Genomic DNA, 14,630 nt, shown 5'->3' with positions numbered 1-14,630 from the left:
CCGCACGCTTTGTCCTGCAGCTTTCAAGACTCCTGCTTTCTTTTTTCCCCCCTATATGGTGCCAACATAACAGTTAACCAGGAGGTTAACCAGTTAACAGTTAACCAGGAGACATCAGCCATTGGGCCGATCGCTTCAGAACACTAATTATGAGTCATGATAGTATTACACTTAGTATTACACTGACGGAAGAACTAAAGAACAAGAAGCGGACGCATGTGGCGCAATATATCCATTTGCGCCACAAGCGTCTACTTCTTTTTCTTCATGTTCATTCTTTAGTTCTTCCATCAGTGTAATACTAACTGCAATGCAGTCATGAACGTACTAGCCCCATTCATTGCTTTACCACTAATTAGTCACAAGCAAGAGCATGCACACACATGCGAACTGCTCCACGTCTTCTAGAAAAGGGGAAAATGGCCGTTAATGCATCCTGTCCATCCAGTCACCATTCCTCTGTCGCTCCTGGGCATGTTTGTTAGATGCCAACCTTCTAGTTGTGTTACCATCAGTGCCCCACAGAACGAACAAAGAGTGCAACAATGAAGAAGGCATTGCTATAAGTGCTATTCCAGCTAAGAGAATACGATGAGTTACTGGCAACCGGGGCACAGAATACATGGCATTCCTTACGTTTCAATTTACACGAGGTCCTTTTCAAAAGCTTTTTCGGTAATATACTGAAAAAATCGCACTCATTCCAGCGTATTGCTGATTTCACGAAGAAAAGGTGTCTCTGGGGTCATAAGTCAGCATACTTGCCCACAAGTGCACCAACTCGTACTTGCTTCACATGGTGCACACATGGGATAGAGTGCGAATGAGTCACGAAAGGTGTGCTTGGACGTGGATGTCGGCGCGGATGAATACCATTGAGTTTGAGTGAACCTGAATACGAAGACGAGTGGCGGTTAACCTATCAAGAAAAGTCGGTGACAGTGATAGTCGGGAGGAAAGGAGTACTATGAACATGACTGTCAGCAAGTAGGAGTGGTCGCGATTATTAGCTTGAGTCGGTGCCGGTAAGTGTGAATGAAAGCAAGAATGCGTGAGCACGAGTAGGAGCACAAGTGACGAGTCTGAGGGAGTATATGACCCCGAAAAATATTGATGAGTGAGTGTATGTTTGCATCTGCTCATTCTGTCGACAAGCTAGTAAATCGTCCCCATGCTGCTGCCTGCGGGAAAGGCGGTGGGGCCTCGTCAAGTGCTTCTGCTTTTCTTCCCACCTCCTTCCACCTTAATGTATTGATGGAAATAAATTGTATTGTTTTATATGTGCTCAAGGTGCCCTTATAGAGCCATGCCTATTACAAACGGAGTAGAAAAGGTGGCTTCTTTGGAGATCCACAGTACTAAAACAGGAGGGGCCTTCCTATTTTAGAGACATGCGCAAGGAACATCAGTGCAGATGAGGGGACAGGAGATGCAGAAGTTCTTTTTCCCGTGGAAAGGGGGGGGGGGAGATTGGGGGGTTCGTGGCACAGCCAAACTAGGTATGCATTGAAGGAGGCACGCAAACCAGTCATTGTTGTGATCAAAATTTGCATGGTTATTTGCGCATTGTTCATTCCCTTGTACAAAAAGAATCTCTTTGTAGCTTTCAATAACAACACACAACCACCGAAGAAATGAACAGATGCATTTGGTCCTTGCTTCATTCTGATTTTCTTCTCTGCAGCTTGTTACTTACTTTCTAATGAGCTTCTGGCTGTATGTAGGTTATTCCATAATGACATCCACGTGAACCACTGTGAATCCTACTATGTGACAAGATTACAGCAGTATGTAGCCGATAATTGGGCCTGCCTAAGGCTTCCAGCCCGAGAGGGGGACGGGGCGAGTGGAGCATGAGCATCACCCACCTCCTGGAATTGACACCTACGAGGAGATACATGGACAGGACAGATCTGCTGACATCCTGTCTCGTCTATCTCCTACCCCAACATGTGCACACTTTGTGTTCAACCCAAATAAACTAGTCCAGCATAGAGCTCTAATAGACAAGAGACCCCGCCAAAAAGGCAACTTGAGTTAATTCAACATCAGCCCGCATTGCAGGCTGGCTGCCAAAGAACTCAAGCCTACAGGGGAGGCTTGAGTTCTTAATTTTGTAGGAGTCCACCTAGTAGACATGTCCATTTCATCTGCTGTTTAAGTTTTGACTGTCTGGGCTGGGATGCACATCCATAGCAGCAAGGCGCCACAGCCAATCAGCACTTCAGCAGCAGACGAAATGGACATATCCACTAGGTGGACTCTCACAGAATGCCTTGCTTGGACGGAGAAAGGTGCTGCATTTTGAGAAATGCGTACTGCACAGTGTAGTTTGCTTGCAAGGAGAGTGTGTGCTGCCCACATGTTAAGTTGAAGCTTGCAAACTACCGCTGGAAGTATTGCAAACTCTAGTTACGTAGCCTCTGTTTACTGGTGCCTCCACTTCTTTGCAGCAGTAAGAATACAACCAGGCAATAATGGCTCATCTAAAGAACGACTCAAGAAGTGCTAAGTGGACACAAACGAAAAGCACATACACACAGGCGCTGTGTGTGTGTTTATATGCCTCTATCAGTCTCTGTCCAGTTCATGCTTTCATAGTCGCTATGAATTACAAACATACCTCACCTGCCACTGAGGCTCACATAAAGCTATAGACTGCCCTCTCGCACTACCGTTCGCCTAGGTGAGCTCCTATCTTTTTCTGTAATTAAGTGCATGTAGGAAGACACCCAGCTGGTACATATACATAGAAGACACATAGTCACATGATTAAGAGAGACATTCTGTGAAAATTAAAGCTATAACCACATACAAAAATACTCAAGGAAGATTTCCTGCAAAAAGTTCACAAGTCGTACAAGAACACAAGTTTAATGCACCCCATGGGTGTTGCAGCAGTTCCTTTTAGCAGTTGCCAAAAATGTTTGCGCAAAATTGCCGCCCGTCCTAGAAAACCAAGAATTATTTCCTGTTTAGAGATACCCTGGGTGTTCCTGCACGCCGCCTAGTACGGCTTCTCTCGGGACCAGTCAATCGGCAGGCTGCAGCTTTTATCCCTGGAGGACGTTCCCAAATGTACACAAGAGAAATTGACGTGAAATACTACTGCAGCGCAAGCAAAACGAGGACACCAGAAGAGCATGCGAACACAGAGACAAGGTGCTACTTTCAAACAACAATTTTTATTCCGTCTGTGTGTTCATCTGCTGCTCTTGTGTCTTTGCCTTGTTCGCCCTGCACTAGCATGCATCGCAACTAGCTACAAGAGGTTGATGGATTCAAGCGCCATCGTACTAGTAGAATCCACCACGGTACAGCAATGGCTATGGTGTTGCGCTGCTGAGCTTGAGGTCGCAGGTTTGATCTCGGCCATGGCAGTTGCATTTCGATTGAGGCGGAATGAAAAAACAAAAAGATGCCTGTGTCTTAAAGAACTATAGGTGGTCAAAATGATTTTGGAGCCCCCACCACAGTGTGCCTCATATTAAGAATCTGCTTTTGCCACGCAAAACCACACTGCTATTTCAACCCTTAGCCCACTTCTCTCATGCAAATATTCAACGATTCCAGAGTGCTTGTAGGTACCAAACATACCGAACTACAAGTACACTCCATTCACCTGTGTCGACGTCAAGCACTCATCTTCAACAGACAAGCTTATTTTGATTCAAAAGAGGCACAACCTAGATTCCCATAACCTGAAGATGGTCGATGTGTTACTGTTCTGACAATTTTACAAAGATTTTGTAAATGTAGACACTATAAAACACTTCTTTCTTATTGGAATATTTGTTCGCATTAATCCATTAGGCATGAATTGTAGCTTCTTTCATATTAAGGTATCCGGTTGAGAAGCGAAACGATGAACCTAACCAAGGCACCACGCCAGAAGCACCACAGGGGCTGCCTTTTATTTTATTCTTAATAAACGTTTTTCTTTCTCTAGCTAATATTAAGCACTTAGTAGCTTTCCTGGCATATGCATGTTTTTCATGCTTTCTCCACCTGATACGTCTTCATAAGCAAGAAAAAGTAGTAATAAAGCTACATTACGGGCTCACTGCATCAGAAAAGTTGGTACTAAACAAGACGGATGCAGCATGTCGATGTACAGAACAGCCATCTCTGGCGTGCCTAGCAAAACACCATGAACTGCTGTGATGGCTTGCATAATATGGTTGCTGTCTTTTGGATCACACAAGCGAACGGTTTTCTTACCATGAAAATCTGTCTCACACATGAAGTACATAAAGCAGGCCGAAGCTTGTGAACAAGCTATACTGTCTGTTTCAATACCTACAGTACCTAAAATATGACTTTAAACACCCGTTTTAAGCGCCTGAATTAAACAACCGGTATCTAGCCGTGACATTTCCAACCTCCCACTTTCTTGGAGTGAATGATTGTCCAAACCCTCTAAAACACTATACAGTCGACTCCTGTCAAGTCGACCTCAGTTACTCCGAATGCACTAGAAAGCCTCGGCATAAAACCATACACTGTTACGCAAGAAAAAACTGTAGTTCAAGCTGTTTAGTTCGATACATGTCGGTAGTCTTTTAAGAAAGCCAGCACCTTCAGAAGCTTTGCTGCTGCTACAACTGCAACTCGGCGATCCACCCCATCCTACCCACAGGTGGCGTGCCCGAAACATGGTCAAGAAGGCACTTAATAATTGCCACTGTCTATTAGTAGACAGGACGATGGCCATGTGTGCTTCATTTAAGAGTGTTACTCGATTTTGCAGAGAGGATGCCGAAGTTCTATTAAGACGGCGACGTCTGCATCCAGCCATGCAATTGTCGTTGTGGTGAAAGGCTGCCATTGCTGTCTTTGCAATTTCATGCATTGGCAGTAGAGCCTGGCTGCCAATAATATGAAACGCATAGCGCTTAGCGCTCTTGCTCATGAAGGTAATACGGCTGACTGTCCCTCAAATTCCTTTTTGCAGCTGGATGGCAGTGGAGGTTTCCTCGCTGGAGCGTCCCAATCACAATTGGCGAAGAAACGTGGGTTGCCATCATTACTTCTTGTCTTCTTGATGTCATTCAGCTCCGCATCACACCGCAATAATATCATACCGGTTTGACAAGTATCAAGTTTATATTGCAAGCAGTTTTTCGTGGCACACACCACTTCAAATCACTTTATGGCCATCCATCAATTCTCTTTCTAGAAAGTTTATCCAGGTTTTCGCGTATCACACGAAAAAAAAAAGAAAACAGCCGCCATCCTGCAAAGGGTGTAGAGCCACATGCTCAAGAGCACCATCCTTGGTCAGGCACCTGAAAGTGCAGTCCAACAGTTATTAGTGACAAAAAAAGAGCCAACTTTCACTGCCGCATTCAGCCTTTCCAATCATACAGTAAAGAAATACCCAACAGCATTTGCAACAGCACTCACAATCCTCTCGGTACAAAACACAGCAATTGACCAGGAGGGCTGCTGAGTGCTTCTAAAAACAAGTCAACAAGGCCAAAAAGCTTGACTACACATTGGTTGAACATCACGATGTGCTGTGTGGCCACCTCCTCAATAATACAGGGATCTCAAATCAATAATCGTCATACACAGAGATCTTCAAATGTACTGCGCAGGCTCTTTTATTGGTGCCGGCCTTATTAGTAAAGTGACGTCGACCTCGGATTAATAGTGGCCAACATGTTTTTGTGCCATTGAGGAGGGCAAGGCAGCTTAAAATATTTCAGTTCCTGTGTGCTCCTACCCCTTGCTTGAGCAGGGAAATATTTCCAATTCGGCCTCTCCGTGGAAGCTGTAGACTTGGTTCACAATTGACCCGGCGGTCTCGTCACCATGAGCAGCGGCGTCGATCAGCCTCATAAAACAGTCAATGTCTTTGTTACTTTCGTAAACCTGAGCGCGTTCTTCGGCTTCATCAAGTTTACGCTGCAGTGTCTGCAGCTCTCTATTAAGACGGGCGATCTTTGTTCGAAGGCGGCGCGTTGTTTCCTTCGAGTCTTCTGCCGTCGTTTCATACTCGAAGGACGTTCGGAAAGTCTCATTTTCAGAGGGCGAACTTTCTTCGCCGTTTTCAACCACTGGTTCAGAGTATTCGCGACGGTCAAGAACTTTGTCGTCTTGAACGGCAATGCGCTTGTCTGGTGAGGCAACATCGCCGCGCGCCTGCATAGCATTCTCCGTTCCTTCTGGTCGCGACCGCTCCGTTCGAGCCCGAGCAGCTCTCAAGACGGCCCTCTTTCTCATGCAGCTTGGATAACCGGGGAACACCGTTGGCACAGCGGTCTGCAACAGCACCCTGTTCTTGCTGGCCACCTTGTAGTCCTGCTCCGTGAAATGCAGGGCGCACACCAGTGACCTGTCTGTCGGTAGCCACTTCGTACCTTTCCCGCCGGCTCCTTCCCTGGAAATGTTGCGCAACCAAGCTTCCCGGCGTTCCGCGTCGCAAGGAAATTCGTGGTAGCGGATGTGGGGGTCTTTCCTGGAGTTCGTCCCACACAGCGGCACACAACAGTTGCGCGGCATTGTGCCGCACGCACAGTAGGCCCCGACACTCGTCAAGAAAAATACACGAAATGTAACGTCAACTATCACGCCCTGACCCACTTCGTACGTTTTCACAGAATATGTACCGCGAGACGCCCTCGTCAACTGTCGCGGCTCGGCAGGCTCGGAGTAAGCTAATAAGCAAACCTCTAATCCACGGTGGAAATCGGTGAGGTAATCAACCTAACCAACCAATCGAAACCATTGCCTCCTTTTAGACACACTCTAGCTATAGAGGCTAGAAAGGTTCTCCTGGTGTCGGGAGCGGGCGCCCTTTCCCGAAGCGCCGAAAAAACCAGTTTGGATGCTTGGCGGGGTAGTTCGAAGAGGGCGCTGCGCTACTGTGGCGGGTTACGACGTCAGCCGAAGGAATGCAGACACCAGTCGTCGTCTGTTTTGGGTAGCACGTGCACCGACGTAGTGCACTTTGTTCCAGCCTTTATTTACGTTGACACCCTAGTGCCACGGCTTGGGGCGATGCGACGCGCTGAACTTCTGTGACAATGCCTTGGACATGGATTCATTAACTCTTAAAATAATGCCACACATTACCCCCTCGCACATTCATCCAAATGCGTTTGAAAAAGTGCGCGTTCCAGCTATTTAGCGTGGAGGTACTAAGGGTGATTTTTTTTCTGTAAAGTTCATTTGGAAAGGTACTTTAGAACAACTGGGCCGACGAAAGAGCTTGTGAAGCTTATGGAAAGGTTAGTATTTATAATGACTTCAAGAACACCATCTAAAGGCCTCCGACCCAACTCTCCAAATGCAAAGTTTCTTGAAGGGTTCATTGCCTTCCTTGCAGAATGGGAAGATTATGCTGCCAAGCATGGTGGTGGATTTCTTAGCCCAGGAACTGCCCTTGGTCTGCGTGTGACCAGAAAAACACTCTGTCCCTTTTAGGCTACTTAAGCAGCTTATAGGCCACAAGTACTTGTTAACAGCTAATCTTAGGATAAAATGGAAAATATGTTTGGTGTCGTAAGGCAATCCTTTGGTTTTAACGACCATCCTTCACCTGAGCAGTTTTTAATTGCAATAAACAGCTTGTCATTCTACAGTCTGCATGCATGCAGGGCCTCCTGAAAATGGGAACTCACCAGGAGACTTTGTAACCGCACTCTTAAAGCCATGTGATATTGGAAAACGAAAGGCTGACCACTGTTGTGCCATTACCACCAGCCCGGATTCCGAATCTACAAGATGCACAATTTATCCTGCGAACGCCCTTTGGACAAACCCGGGGCTGCGCCGAAAGGCACAGCGCCCTATTCTCTCCCTTGACAAGTCAAGATGCTGAGCCGTCAGGCAGCGGCGTCCTGAGGAGAAGCATCGGCAAGCGACATGTCCAAATGTGCAACAAAGTGCTAGACAGCCCGGCGCCGTATTTCCTTTTGCCTAGAGGTCACCGCGTGTGGCAACTTTGAACCGGGTGGTTACCGCGGTCGCTGGTTGGACCTCTCGGACGACCGTCGAGTGCTGGCTTTGTATTGGGCCGTTTGAGTGACAATCGTTTCTCGGGTCTTTATAAGCCCCAACGCCGCCGCCGGGAAAACCGGATCCACCGACCCACCGGGAGCCTAGTGCCACTCTCGAGTGGAGTGAGATGTGTCACGCGTTGGAGTCTCACCGGACGTCGCCGAGCGGGAACAGTCGCGTTTGCTGTTAGCTCTCGGCCCCCGTGCCGATCCGAACTTGTCCTGTATAATGACCTATATATAGTGTATATAATCCCTTTCGTTATTCTCACCGACGCCTGACTCGGAGTCTTCGCTACCAACGCTCTGTCACGAAACGGGTGACGAGCGCTACGGGACCACCTCAAAGTCGTAACACCACTTAACAGAAATTATCGCTGAGATATTGGCAATTGGAAGTGTGCAGAATCTGTGTTAAAAATACAAGGCAAGCAGTTGGATTATGACAACTGCGCCGAAAAGCACAGTGACAGTAGATTAGTATATTATATAGGTGCATGGCTATGTTGTCAGAAAGTCATTTAAAAAATTTCCACGCTCAGAGTGCGCCTCTCGCCTTTGTATTTTGCCCCTACAAGCAGTTTGTGATGGAAATTCCATATTAACCAGACAGTTTGATCATGGGGGCTTGATCTACCCTTCTAAAGCTGTTGAGGAGCTTGTTTGTAATGTTGAGGATACATTTACTGTGTATTTCAGCAGGAATCAGCTTCATGCTGGAAGCATATGGTCTGTTTTTTGCGTTTCCATCAGGGAGCGAAGCTTAAAGAAGTCCATGGGTTGCAGGGAACATGGGCGGAGTTTGACAACAAACATAATAAAGTTCTATGCACTGACGAGGCTGCACTTCTTTGCAACAGCAAAGAACATGGAACGGAACACACAAAGAGAAAAGCAGGAGCTCTTGAAAATGAGGCGATGCCAGTATAACGACAGTCGCGAAAATGCTCCCCGCCTTTGTACATACCTACCTTCGTTGTGCAATAATAATAAAAAAAAAAACTTGTAACATAGGTTTTGAAAGCGCTCCCCATACAGCGTTTTTGCGGACCATAGTGCTCAATTTTGTAAAGCTGCAATAAACTATATGCGCGAGACGAACAGAATGCATTTAATTTAATCACCAATCAGCCCACATTTGTGGGCTGATTGGTGTCGCATTTCCCGTAGAAAAAAAAAAAAAATACCAACACCATTTTATTACGGCTGCTTGCGTAGCTTCCGTCACTGGTTAAAATGGCAGCACAACAGAGACGAAGACAAGGCACATAGAAACACATGACAAGCGCACCCTCTCGTTTCTTTGTCTCTTCATCTCAGTTACCTGCCGTCATAACCAGCTATGGGCGAACTAGCCCAAAACAAAGTTTTATTTCGTCGCTCGTCTGCGATAAGCGTGCTCGCTAATTTGTAAGGTTGACTGGCCCCCATAGATTATTGCATGCCTGTTTTGTGGTCTTGCAAATCGGCGGAAAGCACCGGTCCCTTGCGAGCGCCCGCTGAAAAGCGCGCCGGAGCCCGCAAGAGCGACCCGCCAGCGAGCGCTGGCGCCATCTGCCGGAGCACAGCAAAGTATTTCATGTCGGCTCGCGCATTCATGACACTAGGATAACCTTCTAGCCTCTATACTCTAGCCATAAGCAATGCTGAAACAACCATACAGTAGTACGGTAGTAGCGTAAACCGTGGTAGAAACGCAGGAGACGAAAACAAGCCATGACCACTATGTATTATTACATTAATTTTGCGTCTTTGTCTTTTTTCAAATAATCATTTTTCTTTTTCCGAGTTTACTGGTCAAATAGTTGCTAGAAAAGGGTACTGCGGGCGCGGCGCAACGTTGGTGCGGCGTTGCCATCAGCTGTGCTAGCAGGCAGTTAGTCACAGCGGGCGATTTGAATTGCACTAGTCGCGAATTTCCCTGCAACTGATGCCCCGTCATAAAAAAGAAACATGTTGAGGTATTATAATGAACAAGTTAGCCTATCCAAATACTTGGTGTGCTCCTCCGGGTGACCAGCCGTTGTCTGTAGGTGTGCAGCAATTGTCGGGTGCAGCTGCGCAGGCCGTGGTGACCGCCAAATCGATTTGTAAAAGAAGATGCGAGTCCAGTCGGTGTGGCCGCGCACACTCAGATAGAAGCTATCTAGCCGAAACCAGCTGTTATCGTTAGATGTTGCTTGTGCAGCCCAAAGCACATTGTTCAAGCGCTAAAGGAAATTGGGTTGACGATCGAATTAGGAGCAGAGGACGGCTTTAAATCCCCCACAATATCAAGAACGCTTATTTTCGCTCTGATCAGTATACGAGAAAGGGTTGAGGGTAATAATTGCAACGAGCTGGACGGATCCTCAACCCCAAGTCTCCGCATTTTAACGCGAATAGCATTCTTTGCCAACTTCAGCCGTTTTGAGTCTGTCCGTCCGTCCGTCCTCTTAGTCAACCCAGTGGTCAAAGTTCGTACTCGAGCCACTAGACATGTGCTCCTGGTCGAGATGCGTCGTAACCTTCCCATAGTCAGCATTCCATGCTTCTTGATATCTTAATGACAACACGCCGTCGTCACCACGGCTTCTACCCCAACTCAATGGCCCAAGTTGTCTAACATAGCTTGGTCCACTAGGTATCGGCTCGTGGTCGTGATGCCTTCGGGATCGTTGCATGCATCACCGGCATTCTAGCTTTGTCATCTGACATATAATCATGCAGGCGTCGTCACAACATTGTCGTAATGCATCCGTTATCACAACGCCATAGCGATGCCATTGTGGTCATACAATTGTCGTCTCCCTTACTCCGACCCAGTGGTCCAAGTTGTCTAATAGCTCAGGCTACTAGGTATTAATTAATTAATTTATTTATTTGTTTATTTATATGTATTTGAATATACCAAGGTGGGACTGTTACAGAAGTGGCTTTATATGCAAGAAAATACAAATTATAATCAATAATAAAATAAGATAGCAATGAGGTGTAAAAAGGCAAGAAATCAGAGCAATCATAAGTGAACACATCGAGCGCGGAACATGAGACAGAAGAGAGCCACCAGCTTTGGTCATCAAAGCAAGTATTCATACACATCGTAAAGCATTCATTCATTCACTCATACAAAAAGCACACATCGAGGAAGTAGTGACATAAATCAATGACAGACTGAAGATGGTCACGAAGTCTGGCCTGTTCACAGGACTAATGCAACTGTGAGCACAATGAACTTTTTCAAGGTATTCTGCGAACTTGTGAACTTATCTCGGGCGTTCTATTCCCGCGTGGCTCGAGGGAACAAAGAGAAGTAATATATGTTGTTAACACAAAAGTATTCATTTATCGCGAAGCCATGCATGTGGCATGTTTCCCTAGAACGGTTAAAACTGATGTACCTAAGTAGCAGGATCCATGTTGAATGCATTATGTACTAATTGATAGAAGAACTTGACTCTATGAAGTGTTACATGGCTTGATAATGTGTCTAGGCATGCGCGGGAAAGCCGCTTCGTACCTGTTGTAGATAAAGCAAACCACTTTTTGTTGCACCAATTCGAGCATGTGTATATGTATTTTTTTGCATATATGGAAACCTGACAATGTTTGTGTATTCTAAGATTGGACGGGCAAGGATCCTATATGTGAGTAACTTGGTAACTGAAGTTTCAAAACACAAGGTGCTCTTAAGAAAACATAAGCTGTTCATTGCGTTCATTGGTTGTCTTCCGCATTTCAGTTTTTGAGCTGAGGTCTTCAGAAATAATGACACCTAAGGTATTTCTTTTAGGTTACTGTTGCAAGAATGACATTGCCAAAGCCATAGGGGGAGCTAAGTTTTGATTTCTTATTTGTGACTGACATCACTACCGTCTTTTCAAGATTGATCACCATTTACAAGGTATTACACCATTGTATGAAGTTGCTTAAAGCTGCGTGTAGTCGTACTTGGTCTTCTTGAGTATTTATTTTTTATATAGCGTGCAGTTGTCTGTGAAGAGACGTATCTTTACATCCCCGTAATGTGTAATGTCATTTATGTATAAAATAAACGAAGATGATGCTGGCACAGAGCCCTGTGGCACTTCAGAAAACACCAGCACGATATTAGAGGCATGGTCATTATATTGAACACATTGTCGGTGTTCCAATAAGTAGCTAGCTGGCTATTCATCTCGTAATGGGACCATTGCCAAGTATCTGATTTAGGTTGAAGTTCAGTTTATCATGTGACGCACAGTCAAAAGCCTTCGAGTAATATTCAGCCTTGTGATGCTGTCATGGTTGTTGCGTCGTAGTTCGAGCTTTGTCATTGAACTCTTGTCATCACTTCAGTAACGTCATCCCATTGTTGTCATGCAGTCATCATCGTAACGCCTTCCTCCTTCCATCAACGTTAATCTTTCTTCGTCATTGTATTGCACTCGTACTGTCGCCACTCAGTCATTATTATGCTGCTCTTGTCATGCCTCCATTGTCAGTCCACTAACATAATCGTCGTGCCATCATTGTCACTCCAGCGTCATCATCCTACTCTCGTCATGCCATCGCCGTCATGCACTTGTCGTCATTCCGTTGTCCTCATATCGTTGCCATGCCATCGTAGCCATTGTACCATTGTCATGCATTCGTTGCCATACCGTTGTCGGAATGCCATTGAGGTGATTTCATCATCATCGTAACTTCGACATCCGGCTCTCGTCATCATACTGGAAAACACTGGAAGGGGCTTGTGTCCCGGAGCCCCCCCCCTCCTTTGTTGTCAGTGCCTATGGTCCTGTGTATGCGTATTCGGTTCAGACTTTCCATTCATTCTTCTTACGCAAGAACTATTGTCCTAAAGGATAACCTCGTGGACCAATTAATATCCAGACATGCATGTTGTCTGCGGCAACGGCAAAGTAAAACCGGAGACTGTCTTCTATTTGACTTAGCTCCCTGCCTTTCCTCTGTCTCTCTCTCTCTCTGCACTGTCCGTTTAACATCCCAAAGCAAGCTGTACATTTTGCTAGATGCAGTAATGGAGGGCTGCAGATAAATTTCAACTGCCAGCATGGGCTTCTTTAATGTTCATTTAAATCTAAGCACACATGTGGAAGTGTTTTAGCATTCTGCCACCATCAGAATTGCGGACACTACTGCAGGGAACCAGACCCGTGACCTCGTGCTCAACACCACTACAGTATGGCCAGAGAACGAGCACAGCGTGTTTGGTTTGACTGACAAACCATGTACAACTTACAGTAATTAAAGAGTAAAATCTTTACGGAGACCTGCAATCCACTGCGCGCAACACGCGTGCTGAAAGAAGAGCGCCCAACTTAAAGACCCTGGGCCTTATAAACGTAGCGACAACTGCTGGCAGCGCCTCATAGTTTGTGCCAAGAGAAAATGATTTAAACTACATTCACCGAGCTACATTAAGCAGCCATGCGACGTTAGGTGGGAAATCCGCTAGTTCAATCTCTCTTATTGTTAAGCCACTCCCTCATCGCCTTACCTTACCATTTGCGAGAGAACAGGCATGGCCTGCTAGCTGTTCCTGGCCCACACCTGGGGTCGTGCTGAGCTTACTGTCCAATTGCACAGCTCGGTGGCTAGATCAATGCTTTTTGCTACTTTTTGAAGATTCTTGTTTGGGGGGGGGGGGGGGGGTCTTAGCACACCTACCATCAAGGCACCTCTTTATGTTGGGTGAGGTGAGCTTACACACCAGAGAAAGAAGAAAGACTTCTTTTAATGTTAACTGCATCCTACAAAAGGCTATGGTTCACATAGTATATTTGCATGGCCTTTTGGGTCCCCGTTATGCAATACCATTCTCTCAAAATGGCTTGCCATTTTAACAGATGTTTACAATATGCAAGTGATTCTATACTGCTATGTGCTACGAAAGCACAAAATTACTGGAACACGGTGAAAAAGATGATGGGAAAGCCACAGCAAATCGCTATTGATTGTTGGCACAGATATTCTTCACAGTTGGAATCAAGTCTACACTGTCAGTACGCAACACTGTGGCAAAAAAGCAAAAAAATATGTTAAGGAATAAAAAAATTACCGACGATTACGTTACTTCCTAATGCGAAATGTGAGCGCAGCAAATAAGCTGTTTCACCTTTTGGATAGATTGAGGCAAAGAAATCGAGCAACACATGTATGCGCTATCACATAATTTTTTTTTTATTTTTCACACGTATTCCTTTAACAAAGACTCCACTAACAGTTCTTGACAGTCATGAAGGAAGCTTTGTGGTCGGAGAAATAGACTGATATATGTTCGACTTGGTACACCAATGCTTGATTCTCAAAGACGAGATCTATACAAGTGCCTCGCGAGGTTGTCACAGCCGTGGGGGAAGCAGAGGCTAAGCGCCGCCGCCGAGAAGACCCTGCCGTTCGCGCCGCCGAAGCGGAGGCTCATCGCCGCCGTCGAGAGCAACCAGCAGTAAGCGAGGCTGAAGCAGAAGCTCATCGCCGCCGCCGAGAAGACCCTGCAGTTCGCGCCGCCGAAGCGGAGGCTCATCGCCGCCGTCGAGAGCAACCAGCAGTAAGCGGAAGCGGAGGGGGGCGGCGTGTACACCCAGCGGCAAACGATGGGGGCAGAAGCGCGCGCAGCAAGCGGACAACACGATAAAGGGA

This window comes from Dermacentor variabilis, chromosome 7, assembly GCF_050947875.1.
Source record: "Dermacentor variabilis isolate Ectoservices chromosome 7, ASM5094787v1, whole genome shotgun sequence".
Taxonomy (NCBI): Eukaryota; Metazoa; Arthropoda; class Arachnida; order Ixodida; family Ixodidae; genus Dermacentor; species Dermacentor variabilis.
The sequence above is the reverse complement of the archived record's forward strand: the minus strand, read 5'-3'. Positions refer to the sequence as shown.